The sequence below is a fragment of the Lagenorhynchus albirostris genome, chromosome 10 (genome assembly GCF_949774975.1).
Source record: "Lagenorhynchus albirostris chromosome 10, mLagAlb1.1, whole genome shotgun sequence".
Classification (NCBI taxonomy): domain Eukaryota; kingdom Metazoa; phylum Chordata; class Mammalia; order Artiodactyla; family Delphinidae; genus Lagenorhynchus; species Lagenorhynchus albirostris.
In genome coordinates, this window is record NC_083104.1 from 66,953,299 (window position 1) to 66,970,717 (window position 17,419).

The following is a 17,419-nucleotide window of genomic DNA, read 5'->3' on the forward strand; positions in this document are numbered from 1 at the left end:
TATGTAGTGATCTGCAACTTGCTCTTTTTACTCAACATTATGTTATAAAGATTCATGCATGTTTTAGCACGTGTTTCATTTTCACTCTAGAATATTCCATCGTATGGACAGGCATTTGGGTTGTGGTCGTTGGAGGCCAGTCTTTAGGGTCCCCCTGAGTAAGTTACTTAGGAGGTCAGCACATACAGCCAGGCATAGCCCTTGCCCCATACCCCAGGGTAAGAGCCAGGGACTGTGGAGCCATTCCAGATTTATCCACGCAGCATCTACGGTGCACCGGGCACCACGCTGTAAACGCTGAGAACTCCTTTTTCATGCGTGAGTGGGCAGAATCAGGCTTTTCTCGGGGTTTAACGTGATGCCAGCAAATAGACAAATGTCACAGCAAAGCAAAGATCCGACGTTGCCTGGGGTCCAGTGGGATCTATGGATCTGGCAGTTACAGCTGTGACTGTTGTGAACGGTGCAGGGATGATGATATGGTGAGGTGTGTGTATGTGTGCAACTATGTGTATCTTTGGTGTGCGTGGTGAAGCATGGTGGTGTATACGTATTTGCGTGTGTGTGTGTTCATGTGAATGTAGAGTATAGCGCGTGCAGGTGTGGGGGTTGTATATGTGTAAGTATGTGTTGTGCCTCGGTACATACACACTCATTCTTTATTTTAATTAAAATTTTTTTATTTTCTTATTTTTTTATTTTTGGCTGTGCTGGGTCTTCCCTGCTGCACGCGGGCTTTCTCTAGTTACAGCGAGTGGGGCCTACTCTTCATTGCAGTGCATGGGCTTCTCACTGCTGTGGCTTCTCTTGTTGCGGAGCACAGGCTCTAGGCACGCAGGCTTCAGTAGATGCGGCGCGTGGGCTTCAGTAGTTGTGGCTCACGGGCTCTAGAGCGCAGGCTCAGTAGTTGTGGCTCACGGGCTTAGTTGCTCCACGGCATGTGGGATCTTCCCGGACCAGGGCTCGAACCCGTGTCCCCTGCATTGGCAGGCGGATTCTTATCCACTGCGCCACCAGGGAAGTCCCCACACTCATTCTTGGAGGTACTACCTGCTTCCCCACCTGGACTAAAGAGTCACATTTCTTCACCCCATGGCCTGCTGCCTCTTTTCCTACCTTTGCCCTGGTTCTCTCCTCTGCCCCACTCCCTTCCCTCACCTCTCTTCACCTCTTACCTTCTTCTCGATCTTCAACTCAGATCCCTCCTCCCAGAACCACCCACCCAATTCTCTTTCTTCCTCTTCCCAGCTCCTCCTCCAGATGGCCAATCCCAATATACCTTTGAGATCTCATCCTTATTTAACCTTGCAATCTTCATAAAACTGTTGGCCGCCCACTGGTTTCATAACTCCTGGTTTGCCTTTCACTCCTCTGTCGATTAGGCCCCATTTCCTCTCCCTCTCCTTGCCCTTTAAACTTGGGTGTTCTTTCCCTTCCTCACCCCCAAGCCCTCTGTGTTGGCCAGGATCCTGGCAGGAAACAGATGGCACACTCAGATTGGGTAATGCAGGGAAGAGTGTGAAAAAGAACTATTTACAAAGGTGTGGGGCAGGTGCTGGGAAACCACATGGGGCAGTGCTGTACCCTGGGGCTAGCAGCAGTGGGAGCACTTCCTTGCTCAGGCCTGAGGGCTGGAGGAGGAACCCTGCCTGATGTGAGCTGTAACCTTCATTCGAGAGAAGCGGTCACCCTGTGCTAACCCTGCATGGAGGGAGTGAGACAGAAATACCCGTGCTTCTCTCTTCCCATCCTCTGATCTCCTACCAGGGCCTCCCATGGACTGAACCCAGCTGAACGCCAGAAGGCAGGGAGTCTGGTGTGAGGCAGTCCACATAGGTCAGCCTTTCCAGGCACAGAGCAAGCTGGAGAAGGGTGGGGAATAGCTCTGGAGGCCAAGGGAAAACGCCCAGCACGGTCGCCGCTGTATTGTGCTTCCTCCCCTGGCTTCACGGACCGTCTTCTTCATGGTGATTGCCACAACTCCTGCATAGACCTCTCTCCTGAGTTCAGGCCTGGGGATCAATAGCTTCCTAGATACCACTGCCCAGGGGCTCCCAGGAACCCAGGAACTGAATATCACTTGACTGCCTGCAGGAAAATGATGGAGACCTTCCCAACCCCTGAATTGCACCCTGCCACTGCTCACCTCTCAGCTCCGCTCATGAAGTTCCTTGGAGACACAGATGCCCACATATTTTGTAAGTGAAAAGAATTTTTTTTGCTTATAAAAATGATACAAGCTTTTTAGTAAAAATAATGGTATGAAGTGAATTAAAGCTATATGATGTAATTCTACCACTCCAGAGAGAAATACATCCATATTTATATTTAAATACGTATATATTTATATGTACACACATATTATCTATATATAATTTTATAGAACAGAGCTCATGTTTTTGGTAACCTGTTTTTCCCTCACTTAACAATGTACTATCGAAATGCTTCCATTTCAAGAACTATGGACAAACATAATCATTTTGATACGGCTACAGTATGAGTGTACCTTATTAATTTTGGTAGTTTGTAATTTTCTGCCATTATATATGAAATATTCTGTTACCTGATATGGCTTTGGGCAAAGATGAATTGTTGCTTATGTCAACATCTATTATTCTTTTCTTTCCTTGGTCATAGAACCTCTGATTTTTTAGCTAGTCATATGGCCTTTCTTAAGAATAAAGACTAACTCCCTCAGATTCCCTTGCAGCTAGCTGTGGACACATGACAAAGTTCTGCCCGGTGAAAAAGAAGCAAAAGAGTTTTGGGAGCAGATTCCCAGGAAATTCCTTAAGAGAAATCTGGTATGCACCCTTCCCCTTTGGATGGAAGGAGGAGCTATTATGGGAAGAGGGTCGTGTGGTTGTGGGGAGGGGATACATGCAGAGTAAGCAAAAGTAAAGAGCTCCCTCAGGCCACTCCATTCATCCAAGCCCTCATCACTATCATTTTATTTTATGGCAAGCTTTTACTATTTCACCAGAAAAATATTTTCCCCTTAAGTGAGTGATTTTTTGTAAATGTATGGTGTCTTTAAATATATTTCATTGTATCTTGGAGACCAGTGTCTGCCCTCTCACGCCCCTCATGACACATCTCTCCAATTTTATAATACAAATCAGTTAAAAAGTGAAATTTGATATCAAGCCGAGTCTCATTTACTTATACCGATTCATGGGGGAAATTATATGGTAATATGAATAATCTAAAATAAAAGATAAAATGTATATTTGGCCCTGGAATGTATGCCTTAATCTAACACATTTTCATTGATGGAGAGAGGAAGGGAATGAACATTCTTTTTGAAACCAACTTTATCGAGGGATCATTTACATATACTAACTCGCACCTATTTTAAGTGTACTGTTCCATGTGTTTTGACAAACGTACATGCCCATATAAACACTACCACAATCAACATAGAATATTTCCACCCCCACAAAAGTTCCCTTGGCCTTTTTCCTTGATTACCCAACCCACCCCCACTAGCCCTAGGCAACCACTGATCTAGTTTCTGTCACTATAGATTAGTTTTGCCTGTTCTAGAATTTCATTTAAATGGTGTCATACAGCATGTCATTTTTGAGCATGACCATTTATTGGGTGCCTAGCATGTGACAGACACTTTACAAGTGCGTGATCATTTCCCTTTTAGAGATAAGAAAACCAAGACTTGGAAGTTAAATAATTTACCAAGGTCACATGGCTAGTATAGTCAGATGCTCAAGTCCCTTATAGAAAACAGCATGGTATTTGCATGTAACCTACACATATCCTCCCATATACTTTAAATCATCTCTAGATTACTTTTAACACTTAATATGATGCAAATGCTATGTAAATAGTTGTAAATACAATGTAAATGCTATATAAATAGTTACCAGTGCAGCAAATTCAAGTTTTGCTTTTTGGAATTTTATGGAATTTATTTTCTTCCCGAATATTTTCTAGCTGCATTTGGTTGAATCCTCGGATGTGAAACCCGTGGATACGGAGGGCTGACTGTAAATGGCAGAGTAGAATCCTAAGTTTATCTGACTCCAAATTTATGGTCCCACCTTACACACCACACTGCTGCTGCCCTTGGTTTTACAGAGACCCTAAAAGATGAATATATTAGGTGCAGATGTAAGGTCAAAGTTTACAATCTTATGAAAAGGTGAGAGTAAGGCACACAGAACAACTGGAGAACAGACAAGAAGATACATAATAAAATGTCAAAATATATTGTGGTTACACAATAAAATACACACCAAAAATATGTTGTCTACGTTGTACAGATACAAATAGCCACATAAGGAGAGAATGAAGAGAAGAGAATGTTGGCTGAAGATGTCATGGCAGGTTCTTAGTGGGGCAAGATTATCTGCCACCCTAGGCATATACTTCAGACAAAATCATGGAGCTGAGCCAGGAGAATCTGACTCAGCAGGGCCAGATCTCAGGTCTTCTTCCTTCCTGTCTGGTCAAATCCATGTTGGAATCTGAAGTTTAGGAAATTATAATTTAATAAGGCAAACACAAGAGTCCCCAAATCCCAGAACAGTAGCGTTAGAAGGGCAGCTGGGATGCTTCAAGGAGTTTAAGGACAAGTCAAAAGAAGAACAACAATTCTCCAGCTTCCATAGGGTCATGTTTCAAAAGTTTATCACTTGTTTGAAATTCAACACATCTTTTCAGAGAAACCACATTACAAATGGAGGTTGGTCTCTCAGATCTGCCCTCAAATGCTGAGTTAACACATGAGGTGGCCGAAATACTATACAACCACTATGAAAACAATACTGTGGCAATCCTAGAACTCAGAAAAAGCAGTGGGTTGTGGACTCATAGACAGCTTGACCTGTTGTCTAGACCTCCCTCCTACCCAGTACAGCGATCAGCTCCACCATACCCTTGTCTGTAGGCATTCATTCTACCTTAGCTGAGTCCATCCTCCTTGCAAGAGAGAAAATTCTTCCTTGTTTCAAGCTGAAGTTTGTCTTATGCTACCTTTCCTTCCTTGGTCCTAGTTCCACTCTCTAACTCTACATGAAACTGATCACTTTCCCATTTAACAAGTCTTCAAAAGGTTTATGGGTATTCGTTTTACTATTTTTTTCAACCTTTCTTTCAGTTTGAAGTCTTTCTTAATAAGTTGCAGGAAATTTTTGAAAAAATAAATTCAAGTGTTTGTCACCTCAGTAAATATTTTCTCTCTCAAATTGGCAAGGACTGAATATAGTAATCAAGAAAGATTACTGGCCTACTTGAAAAAAAAAATGTGACTACAAAGTACCCAGCTAATTAGACATCTGTCAGGGGTAAGAAAATGACAGAAGAGCCAGCCAACTTCAGCACTTGGATGACGGGCAGAAGCCTAAAACAAAAACCTTTTTTCTAGGATGCTGTCAGGAATATTTGAAATTATGTCAAAGAAAGTATAGGGTGGCGGGACTTCCCTGGTGGCGCAGTGGCTAAGAATCCGCCTGCCAATGCAGGGGACATGGGTTTGATCCCTGGTCTGGGAAGATCCCACATGCCACGGAGCAACTAAGCCCATGTGCCACAACTACTGAGCCTGCACTCTAGAGCCTGCGAGCCACAATACTGAGCCCATGTGCCACAACTACTGAAGCCCGCGTGCCTAGAGCCCGTGCTCCACAACAAGAGAAGCCACGACAATGAGAAGACCGCGCACTGCCATGAAGAGTAGCCCCACTCGCCGCAACTAGAGAAAGCCCGCACACAGCAACGACAACCCAACACAGCCAAAAAATAAACTAATTAATTTTAAAAAAAAAGAAAGTATAGGGTGGGCCAGGTACATAGAAGGTGCTACTAAATACTGTCAGTTTTTGTCATTCACGGTAGCTGTGTTCTATAAAGTTGCTGCAAACACTGAATTAGTGAATAGTGAATCACTACTCTTAGGGGAAATACAGGGTTAGGTTCCTGTGAGCCTTTGGGCACAAACATTTCAGGTGTGCTTCGTGTCATTTAATATATATTATTGACCCATTCACATTAAACTCATGGCCAACAGTCCTATAATTCATGCCTGAGGGAAGCTTATCTAGCACATGGGGGCAGTTTTAAACAGCAGAGTCACCAACAATAAGCACAAAAATGCCAAAAGCATGGCACTAAATTTACCACAAAAGGACACTTGTTTACAGTATGATAGCTGAAACATGAAGGCAGCATCACCTTACCCCACCTTAGCTGGCAGTGTTGGGCAAGTCATGCATGGTAAGTGACAAATTTTTTGACAATTTGCATACATCTAAAATTACCATGAAAGCACTGTGAATATTGATTTGTGGATCACAAATAAGTTTTAGCGAGAAGGCAAATTGACAAATACAGAATCCACAGATAATAAAGATTAATTTTATCATGATATGGATGGTTGAAGTCCTTGGTGATTAAGGAGTTTTTGTTTTCATTTGTTTATTTATTTATTTTTGCATTTAACTTTTCTTTCATATACTTTATTTCTTTGGAGAATCATGAGGTCAGCAAGGTAGATGGTCTTATCCTCATTTCATAGATGTTGAGTGGCAGAGACAAGACGAGAACTAAGTCTTTAACCTTCTGTCTGTCCACTCCAAGTGGGTTTTAGTTTCAGTTACCACAAAATGTAATTATTCAAGCCTACTCAACTGCCACTCAGTTTTGACATCTTCAAATTTCTAGTCATCTAGATACTCAGTTAAGGAAGGCTTTTTTAAAAATAATTAATTAATTAATTTTATTTATTTATTTTTGGCTGCATTGGATCTTCGTTGCTGTGTGTGGGCTTTTCTCTAGTTGCAGTGAGCAGGGGCTACTCTTTGTTGCAGTGCACGGTCTTCTCATTGCAGTGGCTTCTCTTGTTGCAGAGCACGGGCTCTAGGCATGTGGGCTTTAGTAGTTGTGGCTTGGGGGCTCAGTGGTTGTGGTTTGCGGGCTCTAGAGCACAGGCTCAGTAGTTGTGGCGCATGGGCTTAGTTGCTTCGCAGCATGTGGGATCTTCCCAGACCAGGTATCAAACCCATGTCCCCTACATTGGCAGGAGGATACTTAACCACTGCACCACCAGGGAAGCCCTAAAGAAGTCTTTTTTTATGCAATGAGTTATTTATATCAGTATGGAGTCATGGTTATTTATTTTATTCTATGGGTTAGAAAATCCAAAACTATGGTTACTTATTGTCTTGCACAAACTATTCCAGCTTTGGCCATTGGAAGCGCTTTCAGGTTGGTTCCTGTGTCCTTTCGAAGAGCTCCCAACTTTCTCTGAGCACTCTCCTGCTTCCTGTCACAACAAGATGCCCTGTGCTCGTCTTGTGTTTTGCCTCCCCAGCCCAGAATCAACCACTTCTCTAAGGAACCTTGGTTCCTTTTATGGAAGAATGGTATTTAAAAACCAAATCTGGGTTCTAGATGTGCTCAGTTGCTCCTGGGGTGTCACTGCTTCTATGCCATCTCAGGGCCCAGAGTTAGGAAATGTATGTACACATACTGATCTGTGCCTAAATGCAGATCTATTTATATATCTATTTATGATACCAGTTAAGGAACTTTTTATGAAGGTCCTTCCTATGTCTTTGCAACTTAGTATGTACTAGGTTTGCAATAAATATTTGCTGAATTGAATCGAATTAATTAGAAATCTAGGGGAACAATATGACACAGAACAGCATTTGAGGATTGAAAGAGAGAGCAAGATAAATCTTTGTCACCTGGTGACACAGAAAGGGCCCAGTCCTGAATCAGAGGTCAGGGGTCAAGGACCAGCTCTTGCTGCTTAGGACCCTGAGTCAGTTACCTAACCTGTATGGACCTCAGTTTCCCATCCATAAGAAGAAGGACTAACTGGCCTAAGTGATCCATAGATTCCTTTCAGCTTGGGAACACAAATCTGATCAAATTGCTCACTTGCTTCAAATATATTTTAAGGGCAGGCAGTTTCTCTGTTTTTTTAAACCACAATCCTTATATAATTTATATGTGGCCTGATGTGTGTGTGTGTAAACATATATCCATATATGAACACATATGTACCTACACACATACACATACATCTGTGTATTAGGGATTGGTTTGAGATACTGTAACAGAAACGTAACTGTCCCTTAACTAAGATAGAAATTATCTTTTACATAACTTGACTTCTCTTTTATAGTCTGCTTTGCAAGGCTTTAACACTCAAACCACAGCTTTCAGCTCTGGGCCCAAAGTGACTGTTGTAGTTCCTACCATCAAGTCTGTATCCCAGTCAGTGGAAAAGGGAAAGACACGAAGGACTGCATACCATTCCTTCAGGAGCAGGACCCAGAAGTGGCACACATCATGGCTGCTCACACTGCACTGGCCAGAACTTAGGCACATGGCCACATCTGACGGCAAAAGAGGCTGGACAATGTAGACTCCTACTGGGTGGCCACGTGCCAACACTTGGGGATCTGAATATTAAAATGAAGAAGAGGAGCATGGATTGATGGAAAACTTGTAGTATCTGCCATAATATATAAAACTCAAACACCATCTTCACAAAATGGTGCTTACTTTTTTTTTTTTTGGCCCCGCTGCGTGGCTTGCAAGATCTCAGTTCCCTGACCAGGGATTGAACCAGGGCCCTCGGCAGTGAGAGCGTGGAGACATAACCACTGGGTTGCCAGGAAGTTCCTGGTACTTGCTCTTAATACAGAGAGTATCATTTTTCTCTATTTTATTCTGGTCTACATTTAATTTCCTTTTTATTTTTAAAAATACTGGTCTTGTCCTACTAAATTCACTTCACCGTACTTGAATGAATTACAACCCTCATTTTGAAAAACACAACCCCAGAGCAAAGTGCAAACTCCTGGACACAGTATAGTGGCCTCTTCAAGACATGACTGCCGATCACTTTGCAGCCTCCTTTCTGGCTGCTGCCCACCAGGGCTGTGGCAATCCAGCTGAGCTCCCACCTCCTCGGACACACCATTGTGTCCCCCGCCTCCTTGTCTTGGGATGCCTTCTGCCCACCCTTGCTTCCCTCACCGCCCCCTCCAAACTATCAGCATGGCAAATCATCTTTATTGTTCAAAGCCTAACTTGTGTGAAGTCCTTTTTTTTTGGCAGCACTGCGAGTCATGCTGGATCTTAGTTCCCTGACCAGGGATCAAACCTGTGCCCTCTGAAGTGGAAGTACAGAGTCTTCACCAGGGAAGTCCCAAGAAGTCTTTTCTTATCCATTAGTCACCTGCATAGTTGAGCCACCCCTCTGTGATATCTCTGAACTCCTTATTATCCCATATTGTAATTAATGTTCTTTTTTTGGGGGGGATTTTATTATGATATTAGGAAAATTACACTTTAAAAAGGTACATAGATATTCGCTTATAAGAAGTTAATTGTGGGCCTCTAGTTTTCTCACCCTGCCCGTGGAAAGCCACATTGGTGTGGGATTTCAGGTGTGCTAATGGACAGCTGCGTTACTTATCTGCACTAGGACTCGTAGGAGGAGGTAGGAGTAACTAGCTCTAATAGCTTTCTTTTTCTTTTTTTGATTGAAATATAGTTGACATACAATATTACGATAGTTTCAGGTGTACTACATAATGATTTGACGTTTGCATACATTATGAAATGATCACCACAATTAGTCTAGTTACCATCTGCCCCTAAAGTTATTACAATATTATTGACCACATTCCCTATGTTGTATATTATATCCCCATGACTTAGTAATTTTATAACTGGAGATTTATACCTCTTAATCTCCACCTATTTCACCCACATCTCTACCTCTCTACTTTCTGACAACCACCCGTTTGTTCTCTGCATCTAAGAGTTTGTTTTGTTTTTTTAGAATCCACATATGAGTGAGATCAAGTATCAATAGTGTTTGTTTTACTCTGACTTATTTCACTTAGTATGATACCCTCTAGATTCATCCTGTTGTTGCAAATGACAATAATTCTCTTTTTATGGCTAAGTAATATTCCATTTGAGATATATACATACACACACATATATATATATATATATATATATTACACACTACTCACATGACTGACCTTCCTATATACTTGCCCCTACCCCAGCTAGTGATTGTTCTAACCTTTAGATCAGAACATCTCCACCATGATAGCTTGTCAAAGGGGCGGTGAGGGGCGTGCTCCTCTGAGAGTTTCCCTGGTAACTGATGAGCCAACATGATGTCAATTTCCCCTACACCTGGTAACCTCCCCCTCTCCAGGGGAGCAAAGACTGCCGCCATGTCCTGCCCCCTCACCGTCTGCTGCACATGGTGGGGAGTTGCTCCAGGACCTTGCTTCAGATGTGTAAGCTCCCCCATCCACTAAACATTGGTCCCCAACCTTTTTGGCACCAGGGACCGGTTTCGTGGAAGACAATTTTTCCACGTTCTGGGTGGGTGTGGGGAGGGTTCAGGCGGTAATGCCAGCCAGGGGGAGCGATGCGGAGCCGCAGATGAAGCTGCGCTCCCTCGCCTGACGCTCACGTCCTGCTGTGCAGCCCGGTTCCTAACAGGCCGCAGACCGTACTGGTCCGCAGCCCAGGGGCTAGGGACCCCTGCATTAAACCATTGATGGCTCTGTCGCTGACTCTGGGCTCTTTCTTCAGTCTTGAATCTGGGCAAGTACAGGCTTTGCGGATCTGTGGGGTGCAGCCCAGCAATTGGTGGAGCAGCCAGGAGACCAAGGAAACTCCTGTGAGCACGAGATGTTGGGACATAAGGATGGGGAATGGAAATTTGCGGGGGCTGTCCACTAACATGTGGGGCTGAAAGTTGCAGGAGTGATCCCCAAAGTTGCAGGGGAACTTCTGGGGTGGCTGTCCTTGATGAATGGGGACCCCCAAGAGAGCACAAAGAACTCATAGACACCCCTAAGGCTGTTGTGGAGATATTGGCTGCCATTACAGTGGGGAAAAAAAAGACAATAAGGCAGTGGCCACAACTGTGGGCTGGCCATTGCTTTTTGTGTTAAGAAAGGCCACAGGTGCTGAGCTAACAGCTGAGGCGAAGGTTGACTTGAGTGCTGATTCATGTTCCTCTGAAAGTGAGGCACGTGAATGTGAGTGAATATGTATTATTGTCTATGACTGTTATTTGTTTAAACTGAATTGGCTATTTAGAAACTGAAACAAAAAAAATCCCTGAAAATGGCCAAAATGGGAATCTTTTGCTGTTCTAAAACTGGTTTTTGCATATGCCATTAGAGAAAGTTAGCTTTCTAGAAGGAATGGATATTTCTCTTCCTGTGCCTTTGAGATGTAAATGACCTACCTGGGCTCTCAGGAACTTTAATCTAATCATTTGTGATCTCTAAAAGTGAAGAAAAAAAAAAAAAGGCCTTTTTAAACTCTAGCAGGAAAACTGAAATCTCTGGGTCATTTCAAATAGGATAAAATATTGGAACGTTAATTGCTGTCGGGTCTTTGCCTTCTTACAAGAGGAAAACTGAAGCATAGGTTTTCCAGTCAGGAAATGCTGGTATGACAGAGTTCACAATTATTTGCTTCTTGGTTTTTGCTAGAGATTAAAGTTTTTAAAGGTTAAGATTATAATCAGTCATAATTCTAGTTATTGTAACCAAGTTTTTTCATTGATTACATGGTAATCAGCTGTTGAACTGTGCCTTTTTGAGTCTTTTGTCATTTATAGACAGTTATTGTACTATGATGCTATTGCAAAGTGCTTCATCTTTTTTTAATTTAATTTTTTTCTTTGAAGTATAGTTGATTTACAATGTTGTGTTAATTTCTGCTGTTCAGCAAAGTGATTCAGTTATACATATATATACCTTTTTTTTTTTTGGCCATGCTGCGGCATGTGGGATCTTAGCTCCCCAGCCAGGGATTGAACCTGTGCCCCCTGCAGTGGAAGTGTGGAGTCTTAACCACTGGACCGCCAGGGAAGTCCCTACATTCTTTTTTTTTTTTTTTTTTTTTCGGTACGCGGGCCTCTCACTGCTGTGGCCTCTCCCCTTGCGGAGCACAGGCTCCAGACGCACAGGCTCAGCGGCCATGGCTCACGGGCCCAGCCGTTCCGCGGCATGTGGGATCTTCCCAGACCGGGGCACGAACCCGTGTCCCCTGCATCGGCAGGCGGACTCTCAACCACTGTGCAACCAGGGAAGCCCCATTCTTTTTTTTTAAATATTCTTTTCCATTATGGTTTATCATAGGATATTGAGTATAGTTCTCTGTGCTCTACAGTAGGACCTTGTTGTTTATTCATTCTCTATATAAAAGCCTACATCTGCTAACCCCAACCTCCCATTCCATCCCTTCCCCAATCCCCTCCCCCTTGGCAACCACCAGTCTGTTCCCTATGTCCGTGAGTCTGTTTACATTTTGTAGATAGGTTCATTTGTGTCATATTTTAGATTCCATGTATAAGTGATATCATATGGTATTTGTCTTTCTCTTTCTGACTCACTTCACTTAATATGATAATCTCTAGTTGCATCCATGTTGCTGTGAATGGCATTATTTTGTTTTTTTTTTTTATGGCTGAGTAGTATTCCATTGTATATATGTACCACATCTTCTTTACTTGTTCATCTGTCGATGGACATTTGGTTGTTTCCGTGTTTTGGCTGCTGTGGATCGTGCTGCTGTGAACATAGGGGTGCGTGTATCTTTTTGGATTAGAGTTTTGTCTGGCTATATGCACAGGAATGGAATTGACTGAATCATATGGTAACTATATTTTTAGTTTTCTGAGGAACCTCCATACTGTTTTCCATAGTGGCTGTATCAATTTACATTCCCACCAACAGTATAGGATGATTCCCTTTTCTCCACAACCTCTCCGGCATTTGGTATTTGTAGTGTTTTTAATGATGGCCATTCTGACGGGTGTGAGTTGGTGCCTCATTGTAGTTTTCATTTGAAAAGTGCTTCGTCTTTAAGAAGATTCGTAGGAAAGACCTTTTGACCAGTACAGGTCTCTGATAAATTTTAGATCATTTGGCTGGACTGGGTAAGAAATTAAAGAATCCTAATGGAAGACCTGATGGCTTCATAAAAAGTTAACAAAAGGATTGGTTACTGAGTGAACTGGTGAATGTGGTTATAATTTTTATGGTTTTTGTCTGGAATATTACTGGTTTTGATCTGTGTTTTCCAGATATAGGGAAGCCTTTTCCTCAAGTTAGTTATGACTTACAGCAATTTGGTAAACTACACCTGTGGGTAGAATTGAGATATTTTTGTTTTCTCTCTGCCTGGTCCCCCCAGAAATTGGAGACTCTTGGGTTCTGAGCAGCCTTATTAAGTGAATGGGAAAGACTCTTCTGGCAGGTGCAGGAATCTTGATATTTTGAGGACCTCTAGAAGAGAGAAATCCACCGAGGCAGGGCCTTATGGCAGGCTTTTGGCCTGCTCTCATCATTATTATTCCTTTCCGTCTACTAACTTTGTGTTTTGTTTGCTCCTCTTTTTCTAGTTCCTTTAGGTGTGAAGTTAGATTGCTTTGTTTGTTTGTTTTGAGATTTTTCTTGTTTCCTGAGGTGGGCTTGTATCACTATAAACTTCCTTCTTAGAACTGCTTTTGCTGTATCCCATAGATTTTGGATCATTGTGTTTCCATTTTCATTTGTCTTCAGGTATTTTTTGATGTCCTCTTTGATTTCTTCAGTCACCCATTGGTTGTTTAGTAGCATATTGTTAGCCTCCACATTTGTGTTTTTCACAATTCTTTTCTTGTAGTTGATTTCTAGTCTCATACCTCTGTGGTCGGAAAAGATGCTTGATATGAGTTCAATCTTTATACATTTATTGAGACTTGTTTCATGGCCCAGTATGTGTTTTATCCTGGAGAATGTTCTATGTGCACTGGAAAAGAATGTGTATTCTGCTGCTTTTGGATGGAATGCTCTCTCTCTTTCTCTCTCTCTCTCTCTCTATATATATATATACACACACACATATATATATATATATATATATATATAAAGTCCATCTAATCTAATGTGTCAGTTAAGGCCTGTGTTTCCTTATTGATTTTTTGTATAGATGATATATCTATTGACGTAAGTGGGCTGCTAAAGTCCCCTACAATTATTGTGTTACTGTCAATTTCTCCCTTTTTATTTATTTATTTTTAGCTGCATTGGGTCTTCATTGCTATGTGCAGTCTTTCTCTAGTTGCAGCAAGCGGGGGCTACTCTTCGTTGTGGTGCGCAGTCTTCTCACTGCAGTGGCTTCCCTTGTTGCGGAGCTCTAGGTGCACAGGCTTCAGTAGTTGTGGCACACAGGCTCAAGAGCACAGGCTCAGTAGTTGTGGTGCACGAGCTTAGTTGCTCCGCAGCATGTGGGATCTTCCTGGACCAGGGCTTGAACCCCTGTCCCCTGCATTGGCAGGTGGATCCTTAACCACTGCATCACCAAGGAATCCCTCTCCCTTTATTTTTGTTAATATTTGCTTTATGTATTTAGGGGCTCCTATGTTGGGTTCATGTATATTTATAATTGTTATATCTTCTTGTTGGATTGATCTCTTTATCATTATGTAATGTCTTTCTCTGTCTCTTGCTACGGTCTTTGTTCTAAAATCTATTTTGTCTGATATAAGTATCGCTACTGCAGCTTTCTCTTCATTTCCTTTTGCATGGAATACCTTTTTTCATACTCTCACTTTTAGTCTTTGTGTGTCATTAGATCTGAAGTGAGTCTCTTGTAGGCAGCATATATATGGGTCTTTTTCTTTTAGTCCATTCAACCACTCTATGTCTTTTTTTTGGCAGTACGCGGGCCTCTCACTGTTGTGGCCTCTCCCATTGCGGAGCACAGGCTCTGGACACACAGGCTCAGCGGCCATGGCTCACGGGCCCAGCCGCTCCGCGGCATGTGGGATCTTCCCGGACCGGGGCACGAACCCGCGTCCCCTGCATTGGCAGGCGGACTCTCAACCACTGCGCCACCAGGGAAGCCCCACTCTATGTCTTTTGATTGGAGCATTTAGTCCATTTACCTTTAAAGTAATTATTGATAGATATGTACTTATGGTCGTTTTGTGTTTTCTGGTTGTTTTTGTAACTCTTTTTGGTTCCTTCTTCTTTTGCTGTCTTCCGTTGTGATTTGATGACTATCTTTAGTGTTACTTTTGGTTCCCTTTCTGTTTTTTTGTGTGTGTATCTATTTTGGTTTGTGGTTACCACGAGATTTGTATACAACAACATATATATATGATTATTTAAAGTTGATGATCTCTTAAGTTCAAATGCATTCTAACAATGCTGCATTTTTATTCCTCCTTATTCACTTTAAATTTTTTTTCACCTCATATTTTACATCATTTTTTTGTGTGTCCCTTAACTACTTATTGTGAATAAAGAGGATTTGACTACTTTTGTCATTTAACCTTTCTACTATCTTCATCAGTGGTTGATCTACTACCTTTATGTTTGCCTTTACCAATGAAACTTTTCCTATCATAATTTTCATATTTCTTGTTGTGGTCTTTTCTTTTCTGCTTAGAGAAGTCCCTTTAACCTTTTTTATAAAGTCGGTTTAGTGGTGCTGAACTCTTTTAGCTTATCTGTAAAACTTTATCTGTCCTTCAAATCCAAATGATCGCCTTGCTGGGTGAAGTATTCTTGTTGTAAGTTTTTTCCTCTCATCACTTTGAATATATTGTACCTCTCCTTTCTGGCCTGAAAAGTTTCTTCTGAAAAGCCAGCTGATAGTCTTATGGGAGTTCCATTGTATGTAACTAATTGTTCTTTCTCGCTGCTTTTAAGATTCTCTCTTATCTTTAATTTTTGCCATATTAATTACAACGTGTTTTGGCATGGACCTCTTTGGGTTCATCTTGCTTAGGACTCTCTATGTTTCCTAGACCTGGATGCCTGTTTCTTTCCCCAGGTTAGGACAGTTTTTATCTATTATCTCTTCAAATAAGTTTTGAGCCCATTTCTCTCTTCTCCTTCTGGGATCCCTATAATTCAAATGTTAGTATGCTTGGTGTTGTCTCAGAAGTCTCTTAAGCTACCTTTATTTTTTTAATTCTTTTTTTCTGTTCAGCTTGGGTGATTTCCATTTCTCTGTCTTCCAGTTTGCTGATCCATTCTTCTGTATCATCTAAGCTACTGTTGATTCCTTCTAGCGTTTTTTTAAATTTCATTCATTGTATTCTTCAGCTCTCTTTGGTTCTTCTTTATATTTCTAATTCTTTGTTAAAATTTTCACTGTGTTCATCCATTCTTCTCCTGAGTTCACTCTGCATCTTTATGATCATTATTTTGAACCCTTGATCATGTAGATTGCTTATCTCTACTTTGTTTAGTTCTTTTTCTGAGGTTTTTGTCTGTTTAAACATATTCCTCTGTCTCCTCATTTTGCCTAATTCTCTGTATTTATTTATTTTTCTTTCTTTTTTAAAAAAATCTGTGTTTGTTTCTATGTGTTAGGTCAGTTACATTTCCTAATCTTGAAGAAGTTGTCTTATATTAGAGATGTCCTATAGGCCCCAGCAGCACACTCCCCTCTGGTCACCAAAGCTATATGCTCTGGGGGTGCCCCTTATGTGGGTTGCATGGGTCCTTCTGTTGTGGTGGGGCTGAGCCCTGTGGGCATGCTGGTAGGTGGGGCTGGCCCCTGGCCTTGTTGGCTGCCAGGCCCTGCCTCATGCTGTGACTGCTGGCCTCCTGGTTGAGGAGGGGTGGGTCCCAGGGCAGCTGGCTGCATGGCCTGGGGGGGTTCTCAGGGTTGGTGCTTCCCTCCCCCCATCCCCAGTGCTAATAGACTAGAGAGAGGACTCCAAGATGGTGCTTGCCAAGCACCAGTGTCCTTGTGGTAGAACAATCTCCCTAATATGACTTCCGCCAGTGTCTATGTCCCTAGGGGGAGTCCCAGTTGCCTCCTGCCTCTCTGAGAGGCTCTCAAGGTCAGCAGGTGGGTCTGACCCAAGCTCCTTTCATATTACTGCCTGTGAACTGGAACTCAGGGTGTGTGAGATTTCACATGTGCCCTTGAAGAGCACAGTCTCTGGGGAATTCCCTGGTGGTCCAGTGGTTGGGACTCCGTGCTTCCACTGTTGGGGGCCAGGGTTCGATCCCTGGTCAGGGAACTAAGATCCCATAAGCTGTGCAGCCAATAAAAAATAAAATTATTTTAAAAAAAAAGATCAGAGTCTCTGTTTCCTACATCCCTCCAGCTCTCCTGAAAGTAAGCCCTACTAACCTTTATTTTTTAATTTTTTAAAATTCTTTTAATTTTTTTTGCGGTACGCAGGCCTCTCAGTGTTGTGGCCTCTCCCGTTGCGGAGCACAGGCTCTGGACGCGCAGGCTCAGCGGCCATGGCTCACGGGCCCAGCCGCTCCACGGCATGCGGGATCTTCCCAGACCGGGGCACGAACCCGCGTCCCCTGCATCGGCAGGCGGACTCTCAACCACTGCGCCACCAGGGAAGCCCCCTGCTAACCTTTAAAGTCAGATG